Raw genomic sequence first — 17,024 nt, 5'->3', positions numbered from 1 at the left:
CTTTAAAAAACTGATCAAGACTAAAAATGCAGGGGGTATAGGTCATGTTATATTGAAAGACTATCATTCTGCTGCTGTCCTTGCACAAGCTAGGGCCTGATTCCCCCACTCTCACAGTCCTAGATGGGTAGAGTTGGAAAAATCACAGATCAATGAGAAGGAACTGGTGGACCTGCTTCTGTCTTCCACCTTTTCCTCTCAGCCCCACTCACATTTATCGATCACCATGGAGGCCACCTTAAACGTTTGGAAGCAGTTTGCATCTTTAAATTTTTCGGAGCAGGTTTTAAAAGTGATACCACTTCCACTCTCCTGTATTCCATGGCTAATCCCAGATCTGAATGTGAGCAGATGGGTGGCCAGGGGCATCAAAAACATAACAGACTTGATGGCAGGTTCTCATCCTAAAACATTTGATGCACTACAAGCAGAATATGACCTAGAGGATAATGAACGCTATAGATACTTGCAGGTATCCCACTTTCTTACAAGAAACCCCACCTTCCTCATACAATTACCATGGCGAGTAGTTCTTTATCTTACTAACCAATACACCGCTATTAAGGGCATATCCATGTTTTATTGTCTTCTAAATTCTAAGACAAATTCTGAAAAATCCATTAACATTAAGGCGTGGGAACGTGAATTGGGTGCAGAGTTTCCTGCGGACCAATGGGTTAAGGCTTTACAAACCACCTTTAAAGCGACTAAAAGTGCTAACCTCTGGGAAACGACCCATAAATTACTGCTGAGATGGTACCTGACACCCTACAGGATCTCCAGGTTCTCTCCTCAGATTTCCCCCCTTTGTTGGAGAAACTGTGGAGAAATTGGCACACTTTATCATGTCATATGGGGATGTCCGAAGCTACTGCAGCTATGGTCTAAAACATTTACTCTGATCTCTACCCTCACTGGGAAGTTAATATTACCTAGTGCAGCTATGGCGGTCTTAGACTTAGGTGTAGAACAGTTACCACCACAAACCAGAACCATAGCCACACATGTTCTGCTTAGAACTAGATTGGTAATACTGCGACATTGGAAAGAGACAAATCCCCCTTCCTTACAGGAAGTCATTGAGACAACGAATACACATGCCACATATGAAATTCTTTTTGCAGCCTCCCAGGGTAACTTTCTGCAAATGAGCATTAAATGGTCAAATTGGACTGTATGGTACGCGTCCCAAAGTTTGCTAGTGAACACAACTTCTCATTAATTTTGGTCACATGGTTTAATGTATCAGTAACTATAGAAGTTTTACAAGCTTCGAAGCCTCTTCTTCTTGCCTTACTCCTTTGCAAATGTTGTTTAACACACAAAACAGTGATATGTTCATGTTCTTGCTCAACCAATATCAGATCATTCCATGGTACTCCTCTACTTTCAACGAGTGCATAACCCGTGCATGCGATTTACGTGGCGCCTCAATGAGGGCCTCCTTGGTGATCCCATTCAATGTGCAACTCTCACAACTGACATTCAAGAATACTTCTCCTTGAATAAAAATACCTCGACTTCCCTAGAAGTCTTATGGGCCACACATAAAGCGGTTATTAGGGGGAGAATCATTCAAATTTCCTCTCAACTTAAGATGGAACGTAAGGCGGATATAGACAAACTCTCACGCAAATTCCGGTTACTAAGCAAAGCTCACAAACGCAATCCAACTGGGGAATCTTTGGATGCCCTTCACTCGGCTAGAACTGCCCGTAACTTGGCTCTCACTACTGAGGCTGAAAAGCATTTACAATGGTCGGGCGCACGGTTTTATTATCAGAGAGACAAGATAGGAGCTAAACTAGCAGCCAAACTTTCCCCGAGGCACCATTCCTCCACATTCCCTAAAATAAGAGATTCTTCCGGTAACCTGACACAAAACCCCCTCCGCATTATGTCAACCTTCCACAAATTTTATTCCTCCCTTTATAAACATGAAGTGACAAAACCCACAGACTCCCTTAGATGAGTTTCTTGACACTATCTCCCTCCCGAAATTATCCCAAGACCATGCCAGCCTGCTGGAGGATCCAGTTCCTGAGGTCCTGGAGGTTATCAAAAGGCTCAAACCTAACTCAGCCCGGGCCCCGATGGCTTTGCTATAGGCTACTATAAGAAATTTGCCTCGGTCCTTGCCCCACACATGGTCGACTTCTTTAACTCTGCCCAGTCTGGTTCTCCCTTGGATAAAGCCCTGAACTTAGCCTATGTTTCTGTCATCCCTAAACCTGGGAAAGATGGGTCGATGGTGCATAACTATCGCCCGATCTCACTCATTAATAATGATCTTAAGATCCTAACTAAAGTGTTATCCAATAGGCTCTCCACATTTATTGCTCGGTATATACACAAGGACCAGGTGGGCTTTATCCTGGGGAGACAAGGACCAGATCAGATAAGGAGAGCAATTGATATCATCTCTATCCTTAAATCCCATTGGGATGGCGGTCCCCCCCAAGAAGGTTTTTTACTTTCAATCGACCTTCAAAAGGCTTTTGATAGGCTCACTTGGCCTTTTCTATTTAAAGTCCTGGAGAGATGGGGCTTTGGCCCTCTCTTTTTGGGAACCCTAAGAGCCCTATATTCCACTCCCAGCGCACAGGTCCGACTACAAGGCTGTTACTCTGAGACCTTCCACATTGAAAAAGGCACCAGGCAGGGCTGTCCTCTCTAACCCTTCTGTTCGCTATTGCAATTGAGACCTTGACTATTGTGATCAGATCCCACCCCGACATCAGAGGAGTCCGATGCGGACAGCAGGAACACAGATGTGCTCTATTCGCAGACGACCTTCTACTTTTTGTCACTTCCCCTTTGATTTCCACGCCTAAGATTTTTGCCCTGCTTGAGAAATTTGGACAAGTGTCTGGTCTAAAGGTGAATGCCTCAAAATCTCTGGCCTTAAATATTTTAGTCCCCCTGAGCTTAGTAAACACCTTACAGAATCACTTTCCATTCACATGGTGCTCTACCTCATTGCCATACTTAGGCATTAATCTCCCATCTAGCATAGAAGCCCTTTATACTGCTAACTATCCATCCGCTTTCAAGAAACTGTCTGAGGAGTTAGTTATTTGGTCATGACTTGGCCTCTCCTGGTTAGGCCGCGTCTTTGTGATCAAGATGACCTTTCTACCTCGCCTCCTCTACCTTTTTGGGTCTCTACCCATCCCGATTAGGAAATCACAAATCCAAACCCTTCAGTCCGAAATTCTGAAATTTATCTGGGGCCCAAAAGGCTGTAGAGGCTCAAAACATCTTTTGTATAGACTCAAAACTCAAGGGGGCTTAGCCTTACCGAACATTTGGTGGTATTATCAGGCAGCACAGCTGGCTCAGATTTCTATTGTCTACTCACGGGGTCCCAAACCTGATTGGGTAACTATGGAGAGACAGGCTATACCCCTTCACACCATTGATTATCTAATTTGGTCCCCCCTAAAAATAGACCCCCTATTATGGCCCCCACTCTCTCTCACTCGTTGGCCCTGTGTGATCAGTTACACAAAAATCCCTCATTGATCTCAGGCCTCCATCCCCTAGCGCACATTTTTCATAACCCGGACTTCCCACCAGGTATGAATATCCTTGCATTTAGTTGGTGGCTTAATAAAGGATTGTTCAGAATTGGCAACTTTTTTACCTCCTCGGGCCCCATCTCACTTGCTTTCTGCTTAAAGAAACTCGAGATGCCCCCTTCGGAAAAATTAAGACTCTCCCAACTTACACATTTTCTCCATTCTATATGAACCAATAAGCCCGATCCCCCCGAAACCACATCATATGAGACTTGGTGCGCAGACATCGCGGGTCAGAGGGGAGGGATATCAGTAAAATATTCCTCCTTGGCCACATCACTAGCTAAACCTTCATACGCCACCGCCTGGGAAAACGAACTTAATATATCGTGGAGCCAAGATTTATGGTTTACATGTTTCCAAAGATACTTTACAGGGATCCTCAATGTGTCCCTAATTAAAACTAGCCTCAAAATAATTACCCGTTGGTACAGGGTTCCCACGTTGCTTGCTAAGATCTATCCTGATGCGTCCCCGTTATGCTTCCGTGGCTGCGGTCACATAGGTTCTTTATTCCACACATGGTGGATGTGCCCACGCATTAGGGGCCTTTGGAATAAAGTCTTCACCCTCATTCGTAAGCTTGTGTCGGTTCAGGTTCCCCAAAACCCTGAGATAGCGCTACTCAACCTCAAAGTAGAAAATGCAGACAGATTTTCACATGCACTAATTTTTTTTATCCTACTGGGTACCAAAATCACCATAGCAGCTCACTGGAAACAAACTGCAGTCCCATTCGCTGCAGTGAATCGTAAAATGTCTTGGATAATGACACAAGAGAAGATTGTAAGTTGCATTCAGGATAAGTCCCGTACTTTTGAGAGGGTTTGGGAACCCTGGGCCTCCTCCCAAAATATTTCCCTTTTCCCGGTCCTATAATCTTGATCCATGTGAATCCCCCTGGTTGACCCTCCTTCCTTCCTTCTCCCTCCTCACTTTGTCTCCCCTACTTTTCTCTTCTCCCCCTCCCTTCTTTTATACCTCTTCCCCTGATCTGTAACCTTTACCTCATGAGTTGACTGATCCTATCTCTCACACTTTCCTCATCTAGCCTGTGATTGATATTCTTTTCCTTTCTGACTATTTCCTCTTTCTTGCTTTATGGCCGGAGCTCCGGGCTCCTCAGGTCCATTTGGGATACTGAGAGCTAAGACCCTTGTTTGGCTCTTTCCTTGCCAAAGAACCCATTTTAGTTATGATTGTTGGTTCTATTTACTATTTGTTGGCTACCCAGTTGGGCCTCTAACTGCTCCATTCATGTCCAGACAACGGTCTGTAGTCAGGGGCGTGGGGGGGTAGGGGGCCTCCTGCCACAGCAAGTACCCTTTCGGGGTGGTGGGGGATCCTCTGTCTCACCTCCCTTGTTCACTTGTAACAGGGTGTAGGTGAGGGATACACCAAATCCTGTCAATGAGCCTCTGGATCGGTTTATATTAAGGCCATAAATAATCCGCCAATTGACCTTTATTTGGTGTCTTCACTCCTTCTACTTAGCTCCAGTGTTTATTTGTTTATTTTGGAATATGGTTTCACCTTCTAACACTGTATTCAGTATTTTCAGTCCTGCAGAACTAGTCAATACCATAAGTCACGTACACCGATGCCTGTTGTAATCTGGGACTAAATGCTGTTTCAACACGTAATGTTGTTTTGTTGCTGTAACATGCTTATCTTTTTTTCTTTTTTCAAAATGAATAAACATTTATTGAAAGTAAAAAAAAAAACGAATCAAAAAAAGAGTGTGATTTGCATTCATCATGATAATATAGCATACCATATATAAATTCTTAACATATCTGTTGAAGGGAGAAAGAATCTCCCTCCAAGGGTAAATGAGCCACTGTCAGTTGCCCATCAAACACTGAGCAGCTGAGGGTAGCAAGAGGAGGCGCAAGGAACATCCCTGTTTTTTCGGTGTTAGGGCTTTATGAACCCTGTCCATCTCGAGACGTTCTAATGGTATGGCTGGTTGCAATTCTTGAAAGAGTGCTATCATAGCTCCTTGTAAGTCAGTCACAGATTCCAATTTAGATTTTAGGATGTTGTTTTCCTCGTTAAGACTATTGATTTCTGAGCCAAAGTTTGATGAATTATTCTCCAAATCGTCTACTCTAATTTCAAGTTCAGACGTGCCCTGGCCTAATTCCCTATTTTCTTTAGTGAGGTTTGTGGTGATGAGATCTGCGGTAGATTTTAATGATTTTTGAAGCAAGTTTTCTATTTGACTCAGTATTACAGGAGGTGACATGTCCTTATGAGGAGAGATATCAACATTCTCCAGTTCTACCACATTAATATTAGAAGTAGAATAATGCTGCGTACACACGATCAAACAATCCGGTGGAAAAGTCCGGCAAACTCAAGTCCGCCAAACAATCCCCCCATGTGTAGCCTCCGGCATACTTTTTTGACCCGGAAGTACGGCGGACTTAGAATGCCGTGTTGCACACCAATCTTCCCGCCGGACTCGCATTTCGGCGGACAATCCGGCCATGTGTATGCCAGTCCGCCGTACTTTTGAAATGTGCGGACTTTTCCCACCCGGAGAAAAGTCCGCCCTTTTTGAGCGGGTCTCCAGGTAGGTGGGGCCCGCGAAGGAGACGTCGCTGGCCCCGCCGCCTGGTATGCACTTAAAGGGGAACCCCAATGCCGAAAAAAAATCGGCGTGGGGTCCCCCCCAAGTCCACAACAGACCCTTGTCCGAGCACGCTACCCGAGCCGTACCAGGCCGCGTGCCCTCAACATGGGGGGTGCCTTGGGGAAGGGGGGGCCGTGCTGCCCCCCCACCCCAAAGCACCTTGTCCCCATGTTGATGAGGACAAGGGCCTCTTCCCGACAACCCTGGCCGTTGGTTGTCGGGGTCTGCGGGCGGGGGGCTTATCGGAATCCGGGAGCCCCCTTTAATAAGGGGGCCCCCGGATACCGGCCCCCCACCCTATGTGAATGAGTATGGGGTACAATGTACCCCTACCCATTCCCCTGTAAAATAAAAGTACAAAAAAAAACACAACACACGAGATAAAATACTTTATTGCACAGCTCCGGGGGTCTTCCGTCTTCGGGGGTCTTCTCACCGGACTCCTCCGCTATCTTCTTGTAGCTCTTTTGCTAGCGGAGGAGTCCGGCTTTCTTCCTCGCCGCCGGCCTCTTCTTCTGACTTCGGGGGTATTGTCCCCCTCTTCGGTTCTTCTGCCGGGGCACCGCGCCTTCTTATAGTTCTTTTACAGGCGGTGGCCCGGTCTTCTGTCGCCGCCGCCGCCTTCCGTTCTTCTTCTTCTTCTTCTTCTTCTTCTCCAGGAGATGTTGACTCGACGATCTCTCCGGCTGCAATGCCAGGGATGCGCTGCGCTGCCACTTATATAAGGACAAGGGGCGGTGTCACATGGGTTTATGTCACATGGGTTGGTGTCACATGGTGACCCCGCCCCCTTACGATGTCACAGTCCTGGAGGATGCTGGGACTGTCGCCATGTGACATCAACCCATGTGACCAACCCATGTGACATAAACCCATGTGAAACCGCCCCTTGTCCCTATATAAGTGGCAGCGCAGCGCGTCCCTGGCATTGAGGCTGGAGAGATCGTCGAGTCAACATCTCCTGGAGAAGAAGAAGAAGAAAAAGAAGAACGGAAGGCGGTGGCGGCGGCGACAGAAGACCGGGCCACCGCCTGTAAAAGAGCTATAAGAAGGCGCAGTGGCCCGGCAGAAGAACCGAAGAGGGGGACAAGACCCCCGAAGTCGGAAGAAGAGGCTGGCGGCGAGGAAGAAAGCCGGACTCCTCCGCTAGCAAAAGAGCTACAAGAAGATAGCGGAGGAGTCCGGCGAGAAGACCCCCGAAGACGGAAGACCCCCGGAGCTGTGCAATAAAGTATTTTATCTCGTGTGTTGTGTTTTTTTTTTACTTTTATTTTACAGGTGAATGGGTAGGGGTACATTGTACCCCATACTCATTCACATAGGGTGGGGGGCCGGTATCTGGGGGCCCCCTTATTAAAGGGGGCTCCCGGATTACGATAAGCCCCCCGCCCGCAGACCCCGACAACCAACGGCCAGGGTTGTCGGGAAGAGGCCCTTGTCCTCATCAACATGGGGACAAGGTGCTTTTACAAGGCACCCCCCATGTTGAGGGCACGCGGCCTGGTACGGCTCAGGGGGGAGGCGCTCGCTCGCCCCCCCCTTTCCTGGCCGGCCGGGTAGCATGCTCGGACAAGGGTCTGTTGTGGACTTGGGGGGGACCCCCACGCCGATTTTTTTTGGCGTTGGGGTTCCCCTTTAAGTCCATACCAGGCGGCGGGGCCAGCGACGTCTCCTTCGCGGGCCCCGCCTACCTGGAGACGCGCTCGAAATGAGCGGACTTTCTTCCGCGTGTGTGGGCGAGTCCGTTCATTTCAAAAGTAGGGTGGATAGTACGGCGGACCTAGTACGCCGTATTAGTCCGCTGAAAAAGTGCCGTGTGTGGGCAAGTAGCCCGTTCGGAAAGTCCGACGGACAGTCTGGCGGAAGTCCGCCAGACTAAGTACGTCGGACATACCGCTATGTGTGTATGGGGCTTTAGAAGGACTGTGTGCCTTTAATGTAAATTCATTAGAGGATGATGCAGCAGAAAGGGCTGGCTGTTTGTTCTCCTCCCTGCGTCTCACCTCAGAGGGGGGTGGTTTAAGCGCCACACTTCTGTGTTTGTGAGGCGTTGGTCCCTTGCCGGTTTTCGGCTTCATGTGGTGTTTGTGATCCCCCAGGATAGCCTCAAAATGAGGTAGGGTAATTCGGGCACTTAATTATTGTGTGTCTATGCGGAGGGGCGAGGTACCTCCGCCGTTATGAGGCTCGTTAGTTTCCCGCCGGGAACTGAGCTCTAAGCCGGCATTACCACTCAGCTCAGCTCCACGCATGCTCCTCCACACATCATTATTAATAGATTGGTACAACTATCTGCCAGAGATGTAGCTATGTGTAAAGTACAAGGAGGTGGCAAAGGTAAATGGCATGAGAACAACAGAACAGAAACCCTCTGGCGGGACTTTAAAAGACAATGACTCCAAAATTTCTATGTATAGATAGTAGGTATAAAAATTATCATACATTTAATGATACAAATTCTAAAAACATGACTACATGAAAAATTAATATCACAAATATACCAGTTCAATGATATGTCCACATGAAATCATAGAAAACCACTAATTTTATGTCACTCTTTACAAATATACAGAGAGTGATGTAAAATAAGTGGTTTTCTATGATTTTATGTGGACATATCATTGAACTGGTATATTTGTGATATTAATTTTTCATGTAGTCATGTTTTTAGAATTTGTATCATTAAATGTATGATAATTTTTATAGCCACTGTCTATACATTTTTTGGAGTCATTGCCTTTTAAAGTTCCGCCAGAGGGTTTCGGTTCTGTTGTTCTCATGCTTCTTTAGGGATGTGGGCAATGTCTCCAATTCCCCACTAGAATTGAACTATTACATTATGCAAAGGTAAATAGAGTATACAGTGCTTTAAAAGTATTCATACCCCTTGCAATTTTCCACATTTTGTCATGTTACAACCAAAAACGTAAATCTATTTTATTGGTATTCTATGTGATAGTCCAACACAAAGTGGCACACACTTGTGAAGTGGAAGGAAAATTATAAATGGCTTTCAAAATGTTTTACAAATAAATATGTGAAAAGTGTGACGTGCATTTGTATTCAGCCCCCCTGAGTCAATAATGTTTAGAACCACCTTTCACTTCAATTACCACTGCAAGTGTTTTTGGGTATGTCTCTACCAGTTTGGCACATCTAGAGAGTAATATTTTTGCCCATTCTTATTAGAAAAATAGCTCTTTCTCTGTCAAATTGAATGGAGAGCATCTGTGAAAAGCCATTTTCAAGTCTTGCCACAGATTCTCAATTAGATTTAGGTCTGGACTTTGACTGGGCCATTCTAACACATGAATATGCTTTGATCTAAATCATTCCATTTTAGCTCTGGTTGTATGTTTAGAATTGTTGCCCTGCTGGAAGGTGAACCCATAGCTCTCAACCGTCCCTGATTTTAAGAGACTGTCCCTGATTTGGAACAATGTCCTCTTTCCTCCTCATTTGTCCCTCATTTTGGTCTGATCTAGAAAATTGTATATAAAATGCACTGTTTCTCTTTCAGAGAGTGTTTCCCAGTTCTAAACATTTCATCCAATTTCAAAATTGCTGCATTTGTAAATTTCAAAGGCCAGTATAATGGAATAGTAGGGGTAAAAAAAAGAAAAAGCACTGGTGGGTTTAACTAATCCTTTTTTTGTATAATTCTCCTTTAACCACTTAAGGACCGCCGTATTGCCATTGTACGTCATTACAATAGCACAGGCAGGCACAAGCACGTACATGTACGTGCCTGCCTTCCAGCGGGTGGGGGGTCCGATCGGACCCCCCCCCCCCGCTGGATACGGCGGTCCGGTTCGCTGCAGGAGCGATGATGAGGGGATGGCCGTTGGTTTCTGGCCACCCCCTCTCGATCGCTCCTGGCCAATGAGAAGCTTCTTCCCACTGTGTATTGTATACACAGGAAGGAGGAAGTGATATCATTCTCCTCGGGGCGGTCTTTTTGACCGGACTACGAGGAGAAGACAGAAAGTAGTGTGCACCAACACTACACTGACATGTAGGTACACACAGGCACACAACCCCCCCCCCCCCCCCGATAACAGGTTTTTTTGGTAGCATTTTATATTTAAATCCGGAAGGCAGTGCTTGGTTTTCGGGGTCCTGTACGTGGCTAGGCTCCCAAAAAGTCCCCCACATGTGGTATCCCCGTACTCGGGAGAAGCAGCAGAATTTATTTTGGGGTGTAATTTGACTTATGCCCATAGCATGTGTGAGCAATATATCATTTAGTGACAACTTTGTGCAAAAAAAAAAATTGTAAAATTCCCGCAACTTGTGGCAAAATATAAAATATTTCATGGACTCAACATGCCTCTCAGTAAATAGCTTGGGGTGTCTACTTTCCAAAATGGGGTCATTTGGGGGGGGGGGGGGGTTTGTGCTATTTTGGCATTTTATGGCCTTCGAAACTGTGATAGGTAGTGAGGAGTGAAATCAAAAATTTGCACCCTTAGAAACCCTGAAGGCAGTGATTGGTTTTCGGGGTGCCGCAATGCAGCTAGACTCCCAAAAAGTCCCACATATGTGGTATCCCCGTACTCAGGAGAAGCAGCAAAATATATTCTGGGGTGCAATTCCACATATAACTATGGCATGTGTGAGCAATATATCATTTAGTGACAGCTTTTTGTAAACTTTTTTTTTTTTTTGTGTCATTATTCAATCACTTGGGACAAAAAAAAATATTCAATGGGCTCAATATGCCTCTCCACAACTTCCTTGGGGTGTCTACTTTCCAAAATGGGGTCATTTGGGGGGGGATTTGTACTGCCCTGCCATTTTAGCACCTCAAGAAATGAGATAGGCAGTCGTAAATTAAAAGCTGTGTAATTTCCAGAAAATGTACTCTAGTTTGTAGACGCTATAACTTTTGCGCAAACCAATAAATATACGCTTATTGACATTTTTTTTTACTAAAGACATGTGGCTGAATAAATTTTGCCCTAAATGTATGACTAAAATGTAGTTTATTTGATTTTTCTTATAACAAAAAGTAGAAAATATAATTTTTTCTCAAAATTTTCGGTCTTTTTCCATTTATATCGCAAACAATAAAAATCGCAGAGGCAATCAAATACCATCAAAAGAAAGCTCTATTTGTGGGAAGAAAAGGACGCAAATTTCATTTGGGTGCAATATTGCATGACCGCGCAATTACCAGTTAAAGCAGCGCAGTGCGAAATTGTAAAAAGACCTCTGGTCCTTAGGGTGTTTATTGGTCCGGGGCTGAAGTGGTTAAGGGGGCTGGCAGGGCCTGTGCCCTATGCCTACATACTTTTGCTAATAGGTTTCCCTCATTCCCTTCTCAAAAAGTTGGGAGGTATGGGTGAACTGGGAGGTATGGGTGAAGCGCCGCCCGAGTATCAATCTTTTGCAGACTCTAGGGCGTGGCCTGGCTGAGCTTGATGGCGGTCGCTTGAGCTCTTACCTCCGACATCCCGGGACAAAAGCTATCGCCTACCGCAGGTCTTCCCGTCAATGTTTTACATCTAACGATGGGTACAGCCTCCCGTTCGTCCTCCGCATCCAGATCTCGCTCCCCGAGAGAAAATTCTGCCGGACAACCGCCTCAAATCATCCCGGAGATGTTCAGGTCACAACGAGGAAACATGGCGCCTTCCCGCCACAGCACACCTCAGGCCGCGGACTCTCACTCTCCCTCACAGGGGGCGATCGTCTTGTCTGATAACCTTATAGCTGGGAACGCAGCAGCTCAGAGAGCGGTGAAGAGCAGGCGGCTTCTTCACCGCAATCGATCAGCATGAACGACCTCCGTTCCGTCGCCTCTGATATCAAAGACACGTTGTCTGCGGCCATAGCTGAACTCAGGGTTGACATTAGAGGCCTTTCAGATCGTATGCATACAGTGGAGCAAATTACAGATCAACACGAAATATCGCTCCGCAAGACCACAAGGAAGCTGGACTCCCATACTCTTCAAATGAGAGATATTCAGCGACATTTGGAAGATTTGGACAACAGGGGAAGGCGTCACAACCTGAGGGTTAGAGGCCTCCCTGAATCGGTTGAAGCTGACCAAATCACCTCAGCAGTCACCTCCATCTTTAATGATATTATGGGAAGACAACCTCAATCTAACATTGAATTTGAACGTATTCACCGCGCTTTAAGACCGAAGGGAAGAGACAATGATCCTCCAAGGGATATAGTTTGTTGCCTGGTCAACTACCACCTCAAGGAGGACATTTTAAAAGCTGCCAGAACAAGGCAAACCATAACTTTTGGCTCTACCCCTATCCAGATTTTTCAGGATCTCTCTGGTATAACTTTGCAACACCGCAGAGATTTGCGCCCCCTGCTGGACGTTCTGAAGACTCACGGCATACCATACAAATGGAAGTTTCCTTTCTGCCTTGCAGCCTCTGACTCCGGCCGTACTGCACACCTTAAAGTACCGGAAGACTTGCCGAACTTTTGCTCGATTCTGAACATCCCCATGGTTGAGCTCCCTAACTGGTACGCCTCCTTCCGTCCGATGATACCTAGAGTGCCCAGACAACAAGCGGATCCGATGGATACTCACGATACCTCCTTCCGAAGACGAAGATCCCCCTCGGGACAGAGGGGTCGGCGTCCGCCTGATATTACCCGCGGGGATCACAGTCCCTCATCCTCTCCACGCGCCCGCCGGGCGAGAAGAGAATACTGAGTGAGTTGCCATCCTTTACTCTTCACCTTTTCTTTCTGGTCGGACTTTTACACCTAGTTGTGTTCTCTGTTACTTTCCCGCCAGAACGAACTGTCTTCTCTACTCGTAACAGTCCGCAGTGAGTTACTAGTTACCATCCGTTCATGTTGCATCGGTTTTTGTTACTCGATTCTTTCCCTGTTATACTCTTCACTTCAGCACGTTGGCGGTACACGAAAACTTTTTAGTCCTGCAGTACACCTACCCCGGATCAGATACTGAATTGGTCCCCATGTGACTTTTTAGTTACTGCTCTGATCTTGACAAAACGATCTGTGCTACCTCTTCGCAGTACCCTCTGATTTGTATTGCTTTCAGGATATGGCATTGTGCGACAACTCGTACACTACCAGCGGAACTTTTGGATCCAGCCTTACTTCGGGACGCCGTTCGTTACCGGTTACAGACGAGTCTGTTCCCTGCCATCCCACTCTGGATGTTTACACGATATCGTTCTGTACACCTCTCCCTATACTATCTGACATGTGTACCCTAAGCAGACTGATCGTCCTGTCTTCTTCGCAGAACTGATAACAGCTCTATATCCTGGAATCTTTCGTCAGTTCCCGAACCCACTTGTTTAAGCCTCCCTCAGTGACAAGGCCGGACTGAAGGTGATTTCTACCCGCAAGTGTCCCCACTATATACTCGTTGCATCAGACTGGTCTTCCCTTTCTTTTCTTTTCACAGATTCTCCAGTTGATAAGTATTATTATCCTGATTTGTTGTTGTTATATTGCAATATTGTTATTATGTTTCACGAGCTTATTCTCTCTATTTTACCATTTTCTACGATCGAATCCGGAAGGCAACTATTTGCTTCTATGTCGCCTGCGGATTCGGACGTGTTCACCGAACATCTGAGGTTTCTTATAAATGTTGACTGTTCGGTTGTGCCTGTGCACCCTGAATTGGTTTATCCACAACTTTATATATGTATGTAATGAAATGTTCCCCTGGTGTACACTGTGTTATACAACGACACGCAGCTACTTAGTTTATTCGAACGACAGAACCCTCTGTTAACTATCCTCCCTTCGTTAGTTCATTTAAAAACACACCAATCGTAATGTAGACCTGCTCCCATCATGCACATCTTATAGTCCTGGGATGTCGTGAGGACGTCCAATCGACAAATTTTCTGTGATCCGTTGTTGAGCTGAGACTTGGCCAACCCCACTGTAGGGTGTCGTCCGGGATCCCCTTCGTTTAGTGTCGGGGACTCCCTGCCTCATCCTACCCTTCTTTGTTTTTCTCGTACCACCGAATAAGTGGTCTGATTCTCTCTGCCCCCCCCCCCCCCCACTCATTCCCTCCCCACACACGTCCTTCCTCTTCCCTCAGCATTACAATTGGCCCTTTTACACGCTGATCCGTTCTAATTACTGTTCGGACTGTTCCCATCCTCCTAGCTTCCCCCCCTAATTCCCATTGCTTTGCTTTGATTTACTTGCACCTCTCTGAACATGTCGGAAGCACGTTCTTCTCAAGACGTCCGTGCTTCTCCACCTGATCTCACAGCCGGTACAAAATTCTACTCGATCAATATTAGAGGTTTAAACACTCCCGAAAAGAGATCGAAATTTCTTCTTGCTTTACATAAAACACATGCACAAATAGCTCTGGTCCAAGAGACGCATTTTAGGACTGATTCTATATCCAAACTACATGACACAAATTATCCGATAGTATATCATGCTACAACGACAGAATCAAAATCTAAAGGAGTCTCTATCTTAGTTTCTAAACATTGCCCTCTTACTGTCACGGATGTCCTGTCGGACCCGATGGGCCGATATCTCTTCCTCAAAGGATATCTGCATAATAGACCTGTTACTATAGCTAACATTTATGCTCCGAATTCTAGACATGTTCCATTCTTCCGAGACGCACTCTCTCAACTCACCACTTTCCAACACGGGATGCTCGTCCTGGGGGGAGACTTTAATATCCCGCTTTCCCCAGACATCGACACGTCTAATGGTTCCTCTTGTATCACTTACAGAGCATTGCGGGCCATCAAAATGGAACTCCAGTCTCTTACGCTACATGACACATGGCGTATGTTACACCCAAGCACTAAAGACTTCACGTTTTTCTCCCCACCTCATAATAAATATTCACGCATAGACCTTTTTTTTCTTACACAAACTGATGTAGGCTGCTTGATGCGAGCAACCATAGAACCGGCATTTCTCTCAGACCACAACCCGATTACTATCACCCTTAACCTGACGACTACACCCCAACGTCCATTGTTATGGAGACTCGATGACTCATATGGGCTGCGCACAAATGTGTAGTGAGGGGACTGCTTATTTCTTTAGCTGCTAAGCGGAAAAAACTTAGAGAAGCTCAAATCACGGAGTTACACAGTCGCATTCGCACGTTGGAGTGGACACATAAACGCACCCTTGCGTCCTCCAGTCTTACCGAACTTACCATAGCCAGGGAAGAGCTTTTGGAGGAATTGCAATTGTCAGTTAAACGTAAATTTGCTCTCACACACAAAATGTTTTATAAATTCGGAAACAAGGCTGGCAAATTTTTAGCGAAAGCTCTAAAGAATAGGAGAATGCTACATACTATACATAAGATTGTGACCCCCACAGGGACTCCTGTTGTCGCACCTGATGCCATAGCAAAGCACTTTGTTAACTATTTTCAATCTTTATATAATCTGCCTCGAACTCCCCATAATGCTGATCCCGTGCCTCGGGCTGACATGATTCATGACTTTCTATCGAAATATGCCCCGTCCCCCTTGAATACCGTTGACGTCTCTTCCCTAGAGGCCCCCATCTCGCTGCTAGAAATTAGGGAAACTGTTAAACACTTGAAGTCCAGGAAGAGCCCGGGCCCAGACGGATTAACGGCGGCATACTATAAATCCTTCCTTGATCTGTTGTCCCCACACTTAGCTGAGACCCTTAATGCCCTTCCTCAATCCACGAGGAATAATTCGGACCTCCTAGAAGCACATATTACCGTAATTCCCAAACCAGGTAAAGACCCTTCCTTAGTCACTAATTATCGCCCCATTTCTTTACTTAACGTGGATTTGAAAATATACGCCAACATTTTAGCAAATCGCCTATCACCTCTACTCCCCGATCTGATATCCAATGACCAAGTAGGCTTTGTCCCTGGTAGAGAGGCCAGGGACAATACCATTAAGGCATTAAATATTCACCACTGGCTCACCACGTCCCACTCGGAAGGCTTTTTTCTATCCCTAGATGCTGAGAAGGCGTTCGACAGAGTGGCCTGGGATTATATGATCTCCACTTTGCAGTATATTGGAATCCCTCCTAGATTACTACAAATGATACAGCTCTTATACTCAGCTCCGTCTGCGAGGGTTAAAGTTAATGGCCACCTGTCGAACGCCTTCTCTATCACCAATGGCACACGTCAAGGTTGCCCTCTTTCTCCACTCATCTTTGTGCTCACCCTGGAGCCACTCCTTAACATGCTCAGAGAAAACCAAAACATAATGGGGATATCGATTAACAATCATACATACAAATTAGCCGCCTACGCGGATGATATTCTGCTCTTTCTCTCCAACCCGATCATATCGATCCCCAACCTCCTACGAGATTTAGACTCTTATCATATCATATCCAATTTGAAAATCAACTTTGACAAATCTAAAGCATTACCGGTCACCCTGTCGGAACGCCTTGTGTCACAATGTAAAGGTAACTACCCTTTCCAATGGGAACGTAACACATTGACGTACTTGGGAATTAAACTCCCAAATACGCTATCCCAATTATATGACTGTAATTTCGGTCCAGCCCTTCTAAGCATCCAAGAAGACCTCCTGAAATGGCACAGGATGTCCTTTTCGTGGTTTGGGAGGATTGCTATTTTAAAAATGAATGTGCTCCCGAGGTTGTTGTATCTTTTACAGGCTATACCCATTGATCTCCCCAAAAGATTCTTTAACGCTTACAAACAGATGTGCAGAGCCTTTATATGGTCTCATAGATCCCCTCGTCTAAGTTGGGCAAAACTAATTCTTCCTAAAACAAAGGAGGCCTAGGTTTGCCGGACATTCACACCTATTACC

This window comes from Lithobates pipiens, unplaced genomic scaffold (assembly GCF_037356315.1).
Source record: "Lithobates pipiens isolate NorthernLeopardFrog02 unplaced genomic scaffold, aLitPip1_a1.2 Scaffold_16, whole genome shotgun sequence".
NCBI classification, from domain to species: domain Eukaryota; kingdom Metazoa; phylum Chordata; class Amphibia; order Anura; family Ranidae; genus Lithobates; species Lithobates pipiens.
This window is presented reverse-complemented; position numbering follows the sequence as displayed.